Source organism: Cricetulus griseus, assembly GCF_003668045.3.
Source record: "Cricetulus griseus strain 17A/GY chromosome 1 unlocalized genomic scaffold, alternate assembly CriGri-PICRH-1.0 chr1_1, whole genome shotgun sequence".
In the NCBI taxonomy this organism is placed as follows: Eukaryota; Metazoa; Chordata; class Mammalia; order Rodentia; family Cricetidae; genus Cricetulus; species Cricetulus griseus.
Genome location: NW_023276807.1, coordinates 183,369,473 through 183,387,376, shown reverse-complemented (window position 1 = coordinate 183,387,376; position 17,904 = coordinate 183,369,473). Strand labels below are relative to the sequence as shown.

Here is a 17,904-nt window from a genome sequence, read left to right as displayed (position 1 = left end):
TCTCCACCTGCCATATAAAATGAAAATTTTCTGCTGGATACCCAGAGCTAGACAGGAAACCATTGATCATCCTGAATAAACACCCTTTAATAAATCTTTATCTCTCTACAAGGTAATTGGGAGGACAGAGGCTTCCTGGTTTACTCTCTTCCAGGAGAACCCTCCCTTTCATTCTTCTAGGTATATTTGTTTTCAAAGCCAAAGTGTACTACATGGCCCTATCCATCAAAGTGACAGAAGACCAAATGATTTGCTATTTCAGCTCCAATGTGTCAAGCTTTTAAGAATTCTCTTAATCCACTGGCTTTGTAAGGTGTCTGGCATTTCCCATTATAGGTGGGCATGTTGTGGTGCCTTGGTCTTGTGAAGGATGTGCCCATAATTACCAATGTCAGGTATCCATTAAGATTCAAGACATCTACTCATTTGCCTTTTATCACTCATGTGCCATTTCATGTATTACCAGTCAATGTTCATCATTGGGCCAATATGTCCAGTAGTTAAGGTAAATCTGTTGTCCTATTTTAAGATATATCTGGAGATATCTATCCAGGGTCTTGGCTTCTGGATCAGAGTTTTTAAGATACAAAGTTTAAGTAAAAGAAATGAATGTGATGTCCACCTTCATAAAAAAACAGTGTGCTTTTCACTCCTAAGAATCATTTGAAGCATCCGAAGCTTTAAGCTTAGTAATTTTGCTTTTTCTGAACTCTTAATTAGCTGCATAGTTGGTACATCAATATCTTAAACCACATATTCATTTTTTAAAATCTAGGTTATTATAATGTATAACTTTTAATAAAGCCTTCCAAGTATAGTAATGCAAATCATAAAAGCCCTGAAAGGCCCATGAATCAAAGCCACCACCTCATGCCCAGCAGTGGTAGTTATTTGGTATTCACACAATAACCTTTAAATAGAAGAGTATGTTTTTAAACATATTGGGTCTCTGCAAGGGGCCCACCCACATGATTAAGAGGCTCAGCCTCTCTGATGCACTGTTATGTGCAAATATAATGGAAAGAATTTTCAATGCAGCAGAAATGAATTCAGAGCCTTACAAGATTTCACTGGGACCCATTGAGTTTAAAGGTTGCTGATACAATGTAAATTATCTTTTTCTTAAGTCTATGAAATGTTAGATAGTGCCAATGAACTGAGGACAATATCAATCATCAGTACAAAAGTTGTTTGAATAGATCTGGAAGTAATAAATTAGGAATGATGACCCAAGTTCCCTTTTCAGTAGAGAAATATGAATAATACACATATACTGATGGGTGAGTTTTAACTTTACCCAGAGTGGAATAAACTGCCACTGTGTGTCTTCCTTTAGAGTACATTGGGGAGGACAGAATGCCACTTCCATAGTAGAACCTACCAACATCGTGCCGATGGACCCTCATCGGTAAAAACCAGAAGTTAAAAGATATTCTATGCAAAAAGTACCTTGACCTTCCTAAAAACGTTAAAGTTGTGAAAGTGAAACAAGAAACCAAAAAGGGAAAGCATTGCCTTGGTTTAAAGCCTGGATCAGCAAAAGGAATCATATAAAAATATAAATAAGGGTCATCTGCCCTTGTTTATCATCCATCATCTATCAAATCTATTGGCTAGCAATCCCTTTGTCTTACTTTTATATGATTCTGCATATATGTAATCTCCTATAAGGGATATTCTCTGACACAATCGTTGTACATTGATCAACATTATGAATTTAACACTGGCAACGAAAAAGCATTATTCTTAGGTCCATATTCAAAATGTTCCAGCCATTTCTAATAAGGCCTTTTAAAGGGGGTATCTGCAAACCATAGAGATCCTGCCCTTTGCTCTTCACAGCAAAGTTGTTTTGAAATATAACAGTGCCCATTTGTTTACATTGTATCTCTGGCTGCTTTCACATCACAACCACAGAGTTGAGAAATTGAAGCAGAGACCATATGGCATATAAAGTCTAAATTACTTCCTATCTGGCTATTTATAGAAATAGTTTGCTACCCTGGCATGATTCCGTCCTGCGTCTGTTCTGAGGAGCAGTAGGCAGTTTCCTCCGTCCGATATCTCGCACACCATAGTGCATGTCTCCACCTCATGCAAGACTCGATGGACATGGACATGAGCCCTCTAGGGCCACAGAACTACCTTTTCGGGTGAGAACTAAAAGCTGGCAAAGATTATCACTTTAAGGTGGATAATGATGAGAATGAATACCAGTTGTCACTAAGAACGGTTAGTTTAGGGGCAGGGGCAAAAGATGAATTACACATCGTAGAGGCAGAAGCAATGAACTATGAAGGCAGTCCAATTAAAATAACACTGGCAACTTTGAAAATGTCTGTACAACCAACAGTTTCCCTTGGTGGCTTTGAAATTACACCACATGTGGTCTTACAGTTGAGGTGTGGTTCAGGGCCTGTGCACATTAGTGGACAGCACCTAGTAGCTGTAGAGGAAGATGCAGAGTCAGAAGATGAAGATGAGGAGGATGTAAAACTCTTAAGTATCTCTGGCAAGTGGTCTGCTCCTGGAGGTGGTAGCAAAGTTCCACAGATAAAAAGTAAAAATCGATGAAGATGAGGATGATGATGATGAAGATGATGATGATTTTGATGATGAAGAAACTAAAGAAAAAGTTCCAGTGAAGAAATCCATATGAGATACCCCAGCCAAAAATGCACAAAAGTCAAACCAAAATGGAAAAAAAAAAACTTAAAACCATCAACACCAAGATCAAAAGGCCAAGAGTCCTTCAAAAAACAGGAAAAAAGTCCTAAAACCCCAAAAGGACCTAGTTCTGTAGAAGACATTAAGGCAAAAATGCAAGCAAGTATAGAAAAAGCGCATCGAACAGGTCTGGGCACTACTGGTAAATTAAGCCCAAAGATGGGGAAAGAGGAAAAGAAGAAACAAATATAGCCCATACTGAGTACCATCAACAATCCAGACTGAAGTCATCTATTTTAATCTCAATCCCCTTTCCTGATAGGCCATCCATTCCCCCCTCCCCTTGCACATTGGAAGCAATCTTTTGTTTTCCTAAAGCATTTTTCTTTCACTCTTGTGATGCAGAGAACTTTAATGCTTTCTACACTTGTGCATATACCTCATCTCTGACCATGTTTTAATACCTTTGTATTCTTAGCTGCTCAATAAATTTTTGAATGAACCAAAAAAAAAAAAAAAAAGAAATAGTTTGCTAACCTCTTCTGTACCGTCACTTCACTCCAGTCCCCACCAGAACTTCACTTTTCATTCAGGCATCAGTTCCTCTTCCACCCTCAGTTTCTTACAGTGGACATTGTTAGAGTTTATCCTAGTAATTTTGTAAACTTTCTTTTATCTTGAGATCATATGGAGTTTCCTTATGATTAGATTCAGATTTATGTATATTCCATCAGGATACCTCTGAAGACAGATGCCATTTTTCTCATTGCTTGCTACCAAGAGGTAAGCTTTTGTGCCCAAATTGATAGTGCTAACTTACCTTTGGACTACTGGTTCAAGTGGTGCTCACCAAAAGAAAACAGATTATGCTAACCATAAATTACATTACTGGGATAAATAGTATCATTCAAATATGAATTATATATTAACTTATGGCAGATGTGACAAAATTAAATACCACTATTTGACAAGTGATTCAGTACACACAAACACACACACACACACACACACACACACACACACACACACACACAAACAGACAGACACACACACACACACACACCACACACACACACACACACACACATACACACACACCAGTAAACGATTGAAATGCTACTGTTTGACCAATCTATGTGAAATACATGGTTGTCTTTTGTATTATTCTTAATTTTTAAATAGATTTTTAAAAACTAAAAGATTAGGAAAATAATGAGCCATATCAGCTGATATACAAGGAGAAAGACTGATCAGAAGGGAGGTAAGGAAGTCTAGGCAAGGAGACCATAGCTTCCATAGTTGCTAGGAGTAGGACTTGAAATTAACTATGGAGGGTGATAAAGGAGCTTGCAGAGGAAGAAACCAGGTCATTTCCACATTCCAAGACCATGGCATTCACCCATTGTCTGGTTAAAATTGATTTTTATTTAATTGAATTGAATGCCTCAGTAGAGTTTTTAATTTCCCCACGAAAGCTACAATTTCCAAATCACTCACGGAGAAAAAAAGAAGAAAGAAAGGAAAAGAAAAAAAGGTACATCACAGACTCATAAGAAAATTGAAGTAAGTGGAAATATTTCATATGTAGCTATTATTACAATGTGATAGCTCACACAAAGTCAAAACACAACAGCAAACTAGAATGTAAGCTTTTTGCAAACAGCCCTTCAACAAATGCTACAAAAAGGAAGAGAAGAACATCAGAACATGGAAAGGAAAATTTGAATGCAGATGCACAAAAGTTAATGTTAGACAAAAAGAAACTTATGCAGAAAAGTATAAGCATCACTGAATTGTATGTATATATTAATTTGTTTCTGGTTCTGGGGATGAACCAAGGTCCTTACAAATGCTAAGGTCATACTATATCCAAAGCCCAAAGTTTAGTGTGTCCTTGCCCCTCCCTGTTTCTCACTTTCCTTCCATCCCTTCTTTTCTGATCTACTGCATCCCTCCATTTCATTTCTCTTTTATGTTATTGACCACACAACCCAAAGATGCAAATGTTAGCATGTTCTCTACCACTGATCTATATCTCCAGCCTATTTTTTTCTTTCTTTTCCTTCTTTTATATTTACAATCATTTTAAATATCAGTCCCCCCCCATTCCCTTTCCCTCCCATCCTCCCATTCCCCCACCAACCTCCCAACTCACCCTCCACACACTCCCCAAGGATGGTAAGGCCTTCAATGGGGGACCATCAAAGTCTGTCACATCATTTTGGGGAGGGCCTAGGCCCTCCTCCTTGTTTCTGGGCTGAAATAGTATCCCTCTGTAGGAAATGGGCTCCCAAAGTCCATTTGTGTACTAGGGATAAACACTGGTTCCACTGTTACAGGTTTCATAGCCTGCCCAGGCCTCCTAACCCACATTCAGAGGGTTTGGTTCAGCCCAATGCTGCTTCCCCAGCTTTATGACTGTGTCCCTGTGCTCTCACTAGGCTAGGTCAGCTGGCTTTGTAGGTTTCTCCAACACTGTCTTGACTGCTTTTCTCATCCCTCCTCCCTCTCTACAACTGGATTACAGGAGTATGGCTCAGTGCTTAGCTGTGGGTGCCTGCTTCTGCTTCCATCAGCTACTGGATGAAGGCTCTAGGATGGCATTTAGGATAGTCATCATTATAGGGGAAGGGCATTTAAGGTAGCCCTGTACTATTACTTAGTTAACTAGTTGGGGTCATCTTTGTGGATCTCTGTACACCTCCCTAGTGCCAGATTTCTTTTTAAAATTATAGAGGCCCCCTCTGTTGATGTGTCTCTTTTCTTGTTCTCCTCTATTCCTCTCCCCATTCAATCTTCCTAATTCCTCATATTCTCCCCCCTCCTCCTCTATTCCCATCCTCTTTCTCCTACTTTCTTCCTCCCTCTCCCATGCTCCCAATTTGTTCAGTCTCTTGTCTTTTCGGTTAAACTGGAGGACTATGTATGTCTCTCTTATGGTTCTCCTTGTTTCCTTGCTTCTCTGGAGGTATGGATTATAGACTGGTAATCCTTTGTTCTATGTCTAATATCCATATATGAGTGAGTACATACCATGTTTGTCTTTATGTTACTGGGTTACCTCACTTAGGATGGTTTCTTCTAGTTCCATCCACTTGCCTGCGAATTTCAAGTTTCCACTGTTTTTTGTTGTTGTTGTTTTGTTTTGGTTATTTTTTTCCAATGAGTAGTATGCTATTGTATAAATGTACCACATTTTCTGTATCCATTCTTCAGAAGAGGGGCATCTAGGTTGCTTCCACATTCTTGGTATTACAAATAATTCTGCTATGAACGTAGTTGAACAGATGTCCTTATTGTATGAATATGCATCATTTGGGTATATGCCTAAGAGTAGAATTGCTGGATCTTAAGGCAGACTTGTTCCCATTTTCTGGATAAGCCTCCATACTGATTTCTAAAGTGCCTGTACAAGTTTGCGCTCCTGCCAGCAATGGAGAAGACTTCCCCTTTACTCACTTGTCTCCAGCATAAACTGCCATTGGTGTTTTTGATTTTAGCCATTCTAAGGGCTATAAGATGGTACCTCAAAGTTGTTTTGATTTGCATTTCCCTAATGGATAAGGATGTGGAGCAATTCCTTAAATGTCTTTCAGCCATTTTAGATTCCTCTGTTGAGACACTGTTTAGTTCTTAACCCCACTTTTTAATTGAATCATTTGGTGTTTGGTGACTAGCTTCAGGAGTTCATTGTATATTTTGGAGATAAGCCCTTTCTCTGATGTGGGGATGATGAAGATCTTTTCCCATTCTGTGGGCTGCCATTTTGTCTTGTTGACTTTATCCTTTGCCTTAGAGAAGCTTCTCAGTTGCAGGATGTCCTATTTATTGTCAGTCTCAGTGTCTGTGCTACTGGTGTTATGTTCAGGAAGTTATATCCTGTGCCAATTTGTTCTCTTCTAAGAGGTTCAGTCTGGCTGGATTTATATTGACGTCTTTGATCCATTTGGATTTAAGTTTTGTGCATGGTGATAGATATGGATCTATCCACAATCTTCTAAATGTCCACATCCAGTTATGACAGCACCATTTTTTGAATATGCTTTGCTTTTTCCATTGTATAGTTTTAGATTCTTTGTCAAAGATCAGGTTTCATAGGTGTGTGGGTTAATATCAGGGTCTTTGATTTGATTCCATTGGTCTACCAGTCTGTTTTGAGGCAAATTCCAAGCCTTTTTCATTACTATAGCTCTATAGTATATCTTGAAGTCAGGGATGGTGATGCCTCCTGGAGTTCCTTTATTGTACAGGGTGGTTTCAGCTATCCTGGGTCTTTTGTTCTTCCACATATAGTTCAGTATTGTCCTTTCAAGATCTGTAAAGAATTGTGCTGGGATTTTGATAGGGATTGCATTGAATCTATCCATTGCTTTTGGCAAGATTGCCATTTTTACTTTGTTGATCCTACCTATGCAAGAACATGAGAGCTCTTTCCATTTTCTGTTATCTTCTTTAATTCTTTCTTTAATGACTCAAAGTTCTTGTCATACAGGTCTTTCACCTGTTTGGTTAGAGTTACCCCAAGATATTTTATGCTGTCTGTGGTTATTGTAAAGTGTGATATTTCTCTGATTTCTTTCTTAGCCCCTTTATTGTCTATATATAGTAGGGCTACTGGTTTTTTTGAGTTAATCTTGTATCCAGCCACTTTGCTGAAGGTGTTTAACAGCTCTAGGAGTTCCCTTATAGAATTCCTTGGGTCACTTATACAAATTATCATATCATCTGCAAATAGTGACATTTGACTTGTTATTTTCCAATTTGTATCCCCTGTATCTCCTTTTATTTTCTTATTGCTCTAGCAAGAACTTCAAGTACAATATTGAAGAGATACAGAGAGAGTGCACAACCTTGTCTTGTTTCTGATTTTAGAGGAATTGCAATGAGTTTCTCTCCATTTAGTTTGATGTTGGCTGTCTGTTTGCTGTATATTACCTTTATTATATTTTATTGTTCCTGTTATCCCTGATATCTCAAAGACTTTTATCATGAAGGGATCTTGAATTTTGTTCAGGCCATTTCAGCATCAAGTGAGATGATAATGCTGTTTTTCATTTTCAGATTGTTTATGTGGTGAATTGCATTGATGGATTTTCCTATAATGAACAATCTCTGAATCCCTGGGATGAAGCTTAATTGATAATGGTGGATGATTTTTCTGATATGTTGTTGGATTTGATTTGCCAGTATTTTATTGAATAATTTTGCATCAATGTTCATGAGGAAAATTGGTCTGTAGTTTTCTATCTTATTTACATTATTGTGTGGATTGGCTACCAAGGTATTTGTAGCCTTGTAAAAAGAGTTTGGTAATGATCCTTCTGCTTCTATTATATGGAGAAATTTGAGGAGTATTGGTATTAGCTCTTTTTTGAATTTCTGGTAGAATTCTGCACAGAAACTATCTGGCCCTGGACTTTTTTTGGTTGGGAGACTTTTGATGACTGCTTCTATTTCAATGGTGGTTATAGGTCTATTTAAATTGCTTATCTGTTCTTGATTTAAATTTGGAAAGTGATATCTATCCAGAAAATTGTTAATTTCCTTTAAATTTTCCAAATTTTATGGAGAACAGGTTTTCAAAGTATGTCCTGATAATTCTCTGGATTTCCCCAGTGTCTGTTGTTATGTCCCCCTTTTCATTTCTGATTGTGTTAATTTGTATATTTTCTCTCTGCCTTTTGGTTAGGTTGGATAAAGGTTTGTCTATCTTGTTTTTCTTGAAGAATCAACTAATTGTTTCATTGATTCTTTGTATTGTTTTTTTTTGTTTCTACTTCATTGATTTCAGCCATCAATTTGATTATTTCCTGCAGTCTACTCCTCCTGGGTGATTTTCCCTCTTTTTGTTCTAGTGCTTTCAAGTGTTCTGTTAATTCTCTAGTGTGGGTATCCTCCAGTTTCTTCATATGGGCACTTAGTGCTACAAACTTTCCTCTTAAAACTGGTTTCAGAGTGTCCCATAGGTTTGGGTATGTTGTGCCTTTATTTTCATTGTATTCTGGGAAAGCTTTGATTGCTTTGTTTATTTCTTCCTTTACCCAGGAGTGAAGCATTGTTCAATTTCCATGAGTTTGTAGGGTTTCTGCAATTTGTGTTATTGTTAAATTCTAATTTTAAGCTGTGGTCGTCCAATAAGATAGAGGGGGTTATTCCAATTTTTTTTTGTATCTGTTGAGGTTTTCTTTATTGCAGAATATGTAGTCAATTTTAGAGATGGTTCCATGTGGTGCTGAGTAGAAAGTATATTCTTTTGTGTTTGGATGGAATGTTATATGGATGCCTTTTAAACCAAATTGGGTCATAACTTCTGTTAGTTCCTTTGTTTCTTTGTTCAGTTTCTGTCTGGTAGTCCTATCCATGGTGAGAGTGAGGTGTTGAAGTCTCCCACTATAAGTGTGTGGGGTTTAATGTGTGATTTGAGTTTTAGTACTGTTTCTTTAACAAATGTGGGTGCCTTTGTATTTGGTGCATAAATGCTGAGAATTGAGACTTCATCTTGATGGATTTTTTTCCTGTGATGAATATGAAATGACCTTCTTCGTCTCTTTTGATTTATTTTATTTTGAAGTATGATGTGTTAGATATTAGGATAGCTACTCCAACTTGTTTCTTAGGGCCATTTGCTTAGAAAATCATACCCAATCCTTAACTCTGAGGTAATGTCTGTCTTTTTATGTGAGATGTGTTTCTTGTATGCATCAGAATGACGGATTCTGTCTTCATATACATTCTGTTAGCCTGTGTCTTTTTATAGGTGAGTTAAGAGCATTAATATTGAGGGATACTAATGACCATTGATTGTTGATTCTTGTTTGTTTTGGATTTGCTCTTGATGGTTGTATTGTGTATGAGTTTTTCCCCTATTTTTGGCTTTTGGTAAAGTGTGATTATCTATTGCCTATGTTCTTGTGAGTGTAGTTAATTTCCTTGGGTTGGAGTTTTCTTTCCAGAACTTTCTGTAGGACAGGATTTGTGGATATGTATTGTTTAAATCTGGTTTTGTCATGGAATAACTTGTTTTCTCCATCTATAGTGATTGAGAGTTTTGCTGGGTATAGTAGGCTGGGCTGGCTTCCATGGACTCTTCATGTTTATAGATCATCTATCCAGGACCTTCTGGCTTTCAGAGTTTCCATGGAGAAGTCAGGTGTAATTCTGATAAGTCTGCCTTTATATGTTACTTGACCTTTTTCTTTTGCTGCTCTTAATAATATTTCTTTATTCTCTGTGTTTGGGGTTTTGATTATTATGTGGTGAGGGGACTTTTTTTGTTCCAGTCTATTTGGTCTTCAGTAAACTTTGTACTTTCATCCGCATGTTCTTCTTGAGGTTGGGAATGTTTTCTTCAATGATATTTTTGTTGAATATTTTTTGCACATTTGAGCTGGGCTTCTTCTCCTTCTTCTATACCTATTATTCTTAGGTTTGGTCTTTTCATGGTGTCCCATATTTCCTGGATATTTTGTGTTAGGGATTTGTTGGACTTAAGATTTTCTTTGATAGATAAATCTATTTCTCCTAGTGTATCTTCAACTCCTGAGAGTCTCTCTTCCATTTCTTGTATTCTGTTGGTTATGCTTGCATCTGTAGTTCCTGATTGTTTACTCATCTTTCTATTTCCAGAAATCCCTCAGTTTGTGTTTTCTTTATTGTCTCTATTTCAGTTTTCAGATCATGAACTGTTTGAATTGTTTCCTTCACCTGTTTGATCTTTTATTCTTAGCTTTCTTTCCTTGATTTCTTTAAGAGATTTGTTGATTTCTTACAGTTTTTTTTCCTCCCATTTCTTGAAGGGATTTCCTCACATCCTATTTGAGGACCTCTATCATTTTCATGAAGTTGGTTTTTTTAAGGTCAGTTTCTTCTACTTCATCTGCATTGGGATGTTCAGTTCTTTCTGGTATAAAATCCCTACACTCTGGTGGTGTCATTTAAGTCTTTCTGTTGTTGTATGTGTTCTTATTCTGTTGTCTTTCCATCTCTTCTTCCAGTGGGTACAGGATGGCAGGAGGGGCCTCTCTCCCCCCTCTCTTTCTCTCTCTGTCTTCCTCTTCCTCTCAGAGGGTTTCTGGCAGCTAAAGATCAGGGGACGTGAAGAGGGAAAGGTGGCCTGGGAGAGTCCCTGTCACTCACCTCTCTGCCAGAGGGTGGAGGGGTAAGACAGTTTCAGTCTATATTTTAAAGGGAAATGCACAATGACTTCTCAAGCATGTACTGAATACTTAACCATTGAAGACTACAAAGAAAATACTGTTAAAAAAACTCACCACCAAAAGAAACTTGACAATATCATTTTTAATAATTTATACAAATTTTGGTATTTAATACATTCAGAAATCAGTAATTAAAAAACTAGAAATGAATTAATCAGTGAACCATTAATATATAAATATTAGACATGGAGGACGGCCTAGGCCCTCCTTCAAATGATGTGGCAGACTCTGATGATCCCCCATGGAAGGCCTTACCATCCTTGGGGAATGGGTGTGGGATGGGTTGGTAGGGGCCATGGGAGGATGGGAGGGAGTGGGAATGGGGTAGTGATATGTAAAGTGATAGTTTCTAATAAAAAAGAAAAGAAAAAAGACATAAATATCAGATGTAAATCTGCATAAATGTACAATTTGTGGGCTAAGAGATAGCCCATTGTTAAGAGCATTGGCTGAGTTCAGTCCCCAGCACACACAGTAGATGGCTCACAACCATCTCTAACTCCAGCTCCAAAGGATGTGACTTCCCCTTCTGACCTCCATCTGCAACTTCACTCAATCTCTCTTTCTCTCTCTCTCTCACTCTCCCTCCTTCCCCCTCCCTCCCTTTCTCCCTCTCTCCTTCCCTCTCTCTCTTTCTCTCCCTTGCCCCTCTGACACACACACACACAAAAAAATCACAGCATTTAAAAAAACAAACATGACTTTTACAAATAAAAAAATTATCTTTGTCATGCCAATGGAATATTTCCATAGTTGAATTATAACTAATACTGAAAACAAGAGAATCTCCTCGGCACCAACTGTAAGTTCTAATTAACTAATTACAATGCAGCATACCGAGTACTTACTATTTGATAATAACCTTTGATAAAGTACCCACTTAATAATTATAATTATAAAACACTTAATATGGTTTTAAACTAAACAAGAAAGAATTCATTTAAAAGTCAAACATTTTTAATTTTTAATTTTGATTGTCACAATGCAAAAATATTTCAGTGTTAAGATAAATCTTTTTGCCAAATGCCACCTGAGCCCCACCGCCACATGGGAGCTTTACGCCAGCCGCCCGCCCGAGTTAGGCCCAAATGAATACACAGAGAGACTTGTATTAGTTACAAAGCTGCTTGGCCAATGACTAGGATTCTCATTTGTTAGCTCAGTCTCAATTATCATACATCTATATATTTTTGGGGACTTATCTTATCGGATGCCTTATTGGCGTCCCTCCTTGCTGGTGAATCACATCGTGCTGCAGGAGCCGAGGGGAAAGAGAGAGACACTTCCTTTTTCCTCTTCTTAAATATGAGTCTCCTTGCTATGTCACTTCCTGTCTGGAACATCAGTTCTCTACTACATTTCCCAGAATCCTCTTTGACTTCTAGTCCAGCCTAACCTGCTGTCTCATTGGCCAAGCAAGTACTTTATTTATAAACATACACAGAAGTATTTCCCCCATCATCTCCTCTTTTCTGTCTAAATAAAAAGAAGGGTAACTTATCTTTTATAATAACTGAAGAAAACTGTAACCATAACTATCTGTCTTCAACTCTATCAAAGACCACAGAAGGATAATATATAAACTCTAGAATTGACAGGACATCTTGCTACCTGGACAGTCACCCAAATTTCCTCTGTAACGTTGGGGCCTCCATCTTCAGCCTATAGGCCACAGTGTGTCTAGCACACTCCTCCATTTTAACAGGAACCCTTCAGTTTTGTAAGTTTCTTCAGTTTTGTAAGTTTAGCAGTCATTTTCTTGTGGGTCCTGCATTCCAGTTTATACAGCAACAAACAGTCCAGGCAAGAGCAGTTTCTTGCCCAAATGGCTAGTCTTGCCATGGTGAAAGCAAACTCCATAACGAGTTTCTTCGATGCCCATCCTCCTTTCTGACATAATTGGTGTGCCAGGAGCAGTTGTGTCTCACTGCCAAGGAAAACCTTAAACCATTTAAATGCCATATTTCTGTAAGTCTTTGAAAGGTTTGAAGAATACCTAACCATTTCAAATACATCTCTATATCTAGAAAACCTAACTAATCTAATTATAAGTTCTGACTATTATAGGTAAAAGATCTGTATAAACACAATACCTAAATAAGAGGAGACATATACATATCACAAAATTGACCTTAAAGTTGTATCAATAAATGAAATCTATACCAATGCAAAGTATTCATTCCTATATCCTATTCCCCTTTTCTTTCTTAAAAAGGAGATTGACTCTGCTCATTATCATTTATAACTAACCCCATTTAAATGAAAACAAACATTTATAAACAATACTTGGGAATATGGGTGTCGTTCTTTCTAAACTGCTTTCTGCTGATTGGGGGTGATGTTCATATACCATTAGGATCATGATAAAACATAGAAACCTGACCAAGTCCTTGTTTTTGTAGTCTGTAAGGCTGTATCATCTCAGCTTTAGGGGGTCTTGCTTGATCAAACCATATTAGTCTGGAAGGAATCCATAGCTTTTTATTTTCTGTGGAAACTCAAACAGAAATTCTTTTTCCAAGTAGCCTGTCCTTAGACTTAAATTTTGAAGTCAAAATATTTTTAAAATGTATAGGTTGGATTAATTTAGCAGCATTTATAATCAAATGTATTTTAGCAGCAGTAAGTCTTTCCTCGGCAATCAAATAATTTAAAGACAACAATATGGCATATAGTATCCAGATTTTCTGTGTATTTTCCTTCTTTATGTGGTTTTTTTTTATTACTTTATTTTCACTTTCTTTTGTTTCTTTTTTTCTGAGACAGGGTTTCTCTGTGGAAATCCGTCTGCCTCTGCTTCCTTCAGCAAATCCTACCAGTGTGCGCCACCACAACTGGCTACTCTATTTTCTCCTGTTACTTTTTCTCTCACAAGACCACATATATTTTTAAATGTAGTGTAAACCTTTAGAAGTTTTTCTTTATCTGGATCTATCTTTATCATCTCAGAAGTGCCGAGTACAATGTCCAAGAGTGCCGGGGCGGCGCAAGTATATGGAAGCTGCTCCAATGCCTCTCAGGGGCCCGACAGGGCAGGCTGTGGCGGCAGGTTTACCTCTTTCTCTGGAAACCTTGGGGCATGGAGTCATCCCGCTCACTGACACCATTTCAGGATTTTTTTCATGACCTTTTATTATCAAGCTATCACTACACTTTGAAGTTTATCTCACGACAAGCCATACTGAAGAAATTTAGAGGCTAAAGAAGTCATTCTTTTATATGTGAATGCATAAGTACATGTGTATAATGCAGAGACCAGGGAACAACCCGGGCTGTTGCTTCTCAGTCACCATCCACCTTGTTTTGTTTTGTTTTGTTCAGTTTGGAGACAGAGTCTCTCAATGGAATCTAGGTGTATGCCATTGAGCCCCAGAAACAGCCTGTCTTCACTTCCTCATCCTGTGGGTTACATGCAAATAGTATGCTTGACTTTCTTTTAAAATGGATTTCATTAGTATATATTAATTATACTTAATAGATTTTATTATGATGCTCTTTATACAGGTATGGAATGTATTTTGATCATTTACCCTATTAGCCTCTCCTGTCTCCCTCCCACTTCTGTTTATCCTTTATTGTTATTAATAATTAAATTTATTCATTTATTTCACACCCTGACCACAGTTTCCTTACCATCATCTCTTTCCATTCCCCTACCCCCACCCTACCGTGGGTGTCAACAAAGCATGGCATATCAAGTTGAGGTAGGACTAAACTCGTCCTCTTGTAAGCTAGGCAAGACTACCCAGTATGAGGAATAGGTTCCTGGAAGCCAGTAAAAGCATTAGGGACAGGCCCTGCTCTCATTACTAAGAGTTCCTCAAGTAGATCAAGCTACACAACTGTTACACTTTTGTAAATGGTCTTGGTTGGTCCAATGTAGGCTCCCTGTTTGTACAGAGTCTGTGAGCTTCTATGAGCCCATACTAGTTGTTTCTGTAGGTTCCCTTGTGATGAACTTGGTCCCTGTCTTCTCCACCCCACCGAGAGCTCACATACAGTCCTTTCTCCCTCTCTGCAATAGGATTCCCTGATCTTGGTCCAGTGCTTGGCTGTGAATCTCTGTATCTGTTTTCATCAGTTACTGGATGAAGGCTCTCTAACAATTGGGATAGTTACAAATCTGATTGATTACAGGAGAAGGCCCATTCAAGCTACCTATCCACTATTGCTAGGAGTATTAGCTGGTGTCATCCTTATAGACTTGTGGGAATACCCCTACCCAAGATTTCTACCTGACCTCCAAATGTGTCCCCCATCAAGATGTCTCTTTCATTATTCTCCCTCTCTGTCCACTCCCTAAACCCAGTCTCTTATGTTGCCATCGCTGCCAGTCCCCAGTCTATCTAGGATATCTCTTCATTTTCTCCTTCCCAGGGAAATCCATGCATCCCTATCCCCATCCTTGTTACCTCGCTTCTCTGGAGCTCTGGATTGTAGGATGGCTATCCTTTACTTTACAGCTAATATTCACTTATGAGTGAGTACATACCATATTTGTCTTACGAATTCTGGGTTACCTCACTCAGGATGATATTTTTTTTAGTTCTATCCATTTGCCTTCAAATTTCCTGAAGCCATTGTTTTTTTTTTTTTTTTTGTTTTGTTTTTTTTTGAGACAGGGTTTCTCTGTGTAGCTTTGGAGCCTATCCTGGCACTCGCTCTGGAGACCAGGCTGGCCTTGAACTCACAGAGATCCGCCTGCCTCTGCCTCCTGAGTGCTGGGATTAAAGGCGTGTGCCACCAACGCCCAGTGAAGCCATTGTTTTTAACCGATGAGTTTCTCTCTGTCCTGTAGCCATTCCCAAATAAATACTCAGAGACCTGTTAAATATAAATGCTCAGTCAATAGGTCAGGCTTGTTACTAGTGAACTCTTACATCTTACATTAACATATATTCATTATCTACCCTCTGCCACATTTGGTAACTTCTTTCAACATGGCACATTCATTTTGCTTCTCTGTGTATTTGCTTTCAACTCCCAGACTCTGCCTTTCTTCTTCTCAATGTCCTCTGTGTTTTGATGTCCCACATCTCCTGGCTAGCTACTGACCAATCATCTTTTATTAAACCAATGAGAAGGTACTTTGGCAAAGACACATCTTTACAATGTAAAAAAAGATTATTCCATTGCACGTATCATTTTTGGCTATTAAAAATGGTTTTACCTTTAACATAGTAAAACTATATATAACAAAAGAGTTATCAAGTAAGAATTACAGTTACAATATCCAGTCCTGTATGATTATAGTCTCTTTATTCAAAAAGACACCAAGGCAAGACACAGGACAAAGCTAGGTTATAGAACCCAGCAAGCGCTGCCAGAACAAAAAGGGCCCAGGGTCCCCACGTGCAGCCCCTTAAGAAGCTCCCTTATGTCACCCCGGCTTTCCTTTACCACGCCCTTATGGGCGAGTCCCGGGTCCACCTGGTACCTGTCCCATGACTATTGGGCGGGGCTAGGGTGTCTCCCTACACAGTCCATTTGTATTTGGCAAAATTAGAGAAAATACACTATTATGTATGTTATCTTTGTGACACTAAAGTTTTATACCTAATTTACTTTTATTATAACTAAGGAAAACTATAACGTTAATTATTTAGTATTTAACTCCGTCAAAGACCTCAAAAGGGTGAAATGTAAACTAATGATAGGGACATTTGGCTGCCTGAACAGTCACCCAAAGTTCTTCTGTAACATTGGGGCAACCATCTTTGGCATATAAGCCTAGAATATCTGCCAGACATTTCTGAGAAGCAGGGGATTTTGAAGGACATTCCTCCATTGTTTTGGCAAAGTCTGACAGTCATTATTTTGCATCCTACTGGTGCAGTTTGGACAGTATACTGTCAGCAATTGAACCAACGGCAATTTCTTTCCCCAAATGACTAGGTTTTGCAACAAAGAAAGCAAACTCTATACAGAGTTTCTTAGATGCCCATTATTAAGTTGGTGCTGCCAGGAGCAGATCTGTCTCACTGTAAAGAAAAAAGCTTCTGTTCTTAAAACATTTTAAATGACATATTCTGTAGATTTTTGAAGTGTTTTGCCATCAATCTATCTAAATATATCTGTTTAGCCTTGAAAAATGCTTAATATGACTATAAGTTTGAATACTATAGATGACTATTAACCTGTATTTCTTAATTGTAAATTATATTTTAAATGAGATGGATAAACATAATACCCCAAACAAAAATAGAAACATAAAAATAATTTTACATTTATATCAATAAACCATGCTCTGTAACAATATAAAATATTCAAGATTAATAATTTTTTTGGATTCAAATAGATTCAATAATCTGCCCTTGTATATCATCATTTTTATAGCTTATCCCTCTTTTATTCTTTAGAAAGATAGCTTTGAATTTAACTCTTTTGTTTAAGTTTTATGACTATGATCAATAACAACTTAAAACCAAACTTCCTTCAAGGATAACAAATATCCATAACCCATTTTTGGGGAATGTGGGTATTGTTTTCTCTAGACTGCTTCCTATTGTCTAGAGGAAATGGCATTTATGGGGAAAGCTCCAGAAAATCAAGACTTAATTGTTAAGTCTTGACCAGAGTATTCCCTGAGGCTGGATCATTTCAGCAAGCAGTCTTGAAGCTGTTGTGGATGCTGAATGACCTGGGTCATCTGTTTTTATTAATGTCTGGTCCCCTTAATCTGAAAATACATACACTTTTAAAGGTAACATACACATTTGCACTAATACAAGTATAGATTGGGCATTGAATATAGGTCAGTCAAAGATGATTTTGTGTTATGTTTGAATAGGTAAAATATAAATCACATGTCTTGCAGTTCTTCTAGGTTTATTTCTTTATGTCTGTAGCCAGGATTTTCAGAGTGTCTTTCCTGATCAAACTTGATCCGTATCAATCTGGAATGAATCCACACCCTCTCATTTCCTGTAGAAATAGCAGCATAACCTCTTCCCCAAAGTAACATATCTATTGACTTCCATTTTGAAATCAAGACTTTTTTTTAGTATAAAGGTTGGTTTAA

The 17,904-nt window shown here is 37.8% G+C and overlaps 1 pseudogene; it reads left to right on the top strand.

The window, feature by feature from the left end:
• Positions 1 to 2,094: 2,094 nt before the first annotated feature.
• LOC107980056 lies at positions 2,095 to 3,071 on the top strand (annotated as a pseudogene).
• The last annotated feature ends 14,833 nt before the right edge of the window (positions 3,072 to 17,904 follow it).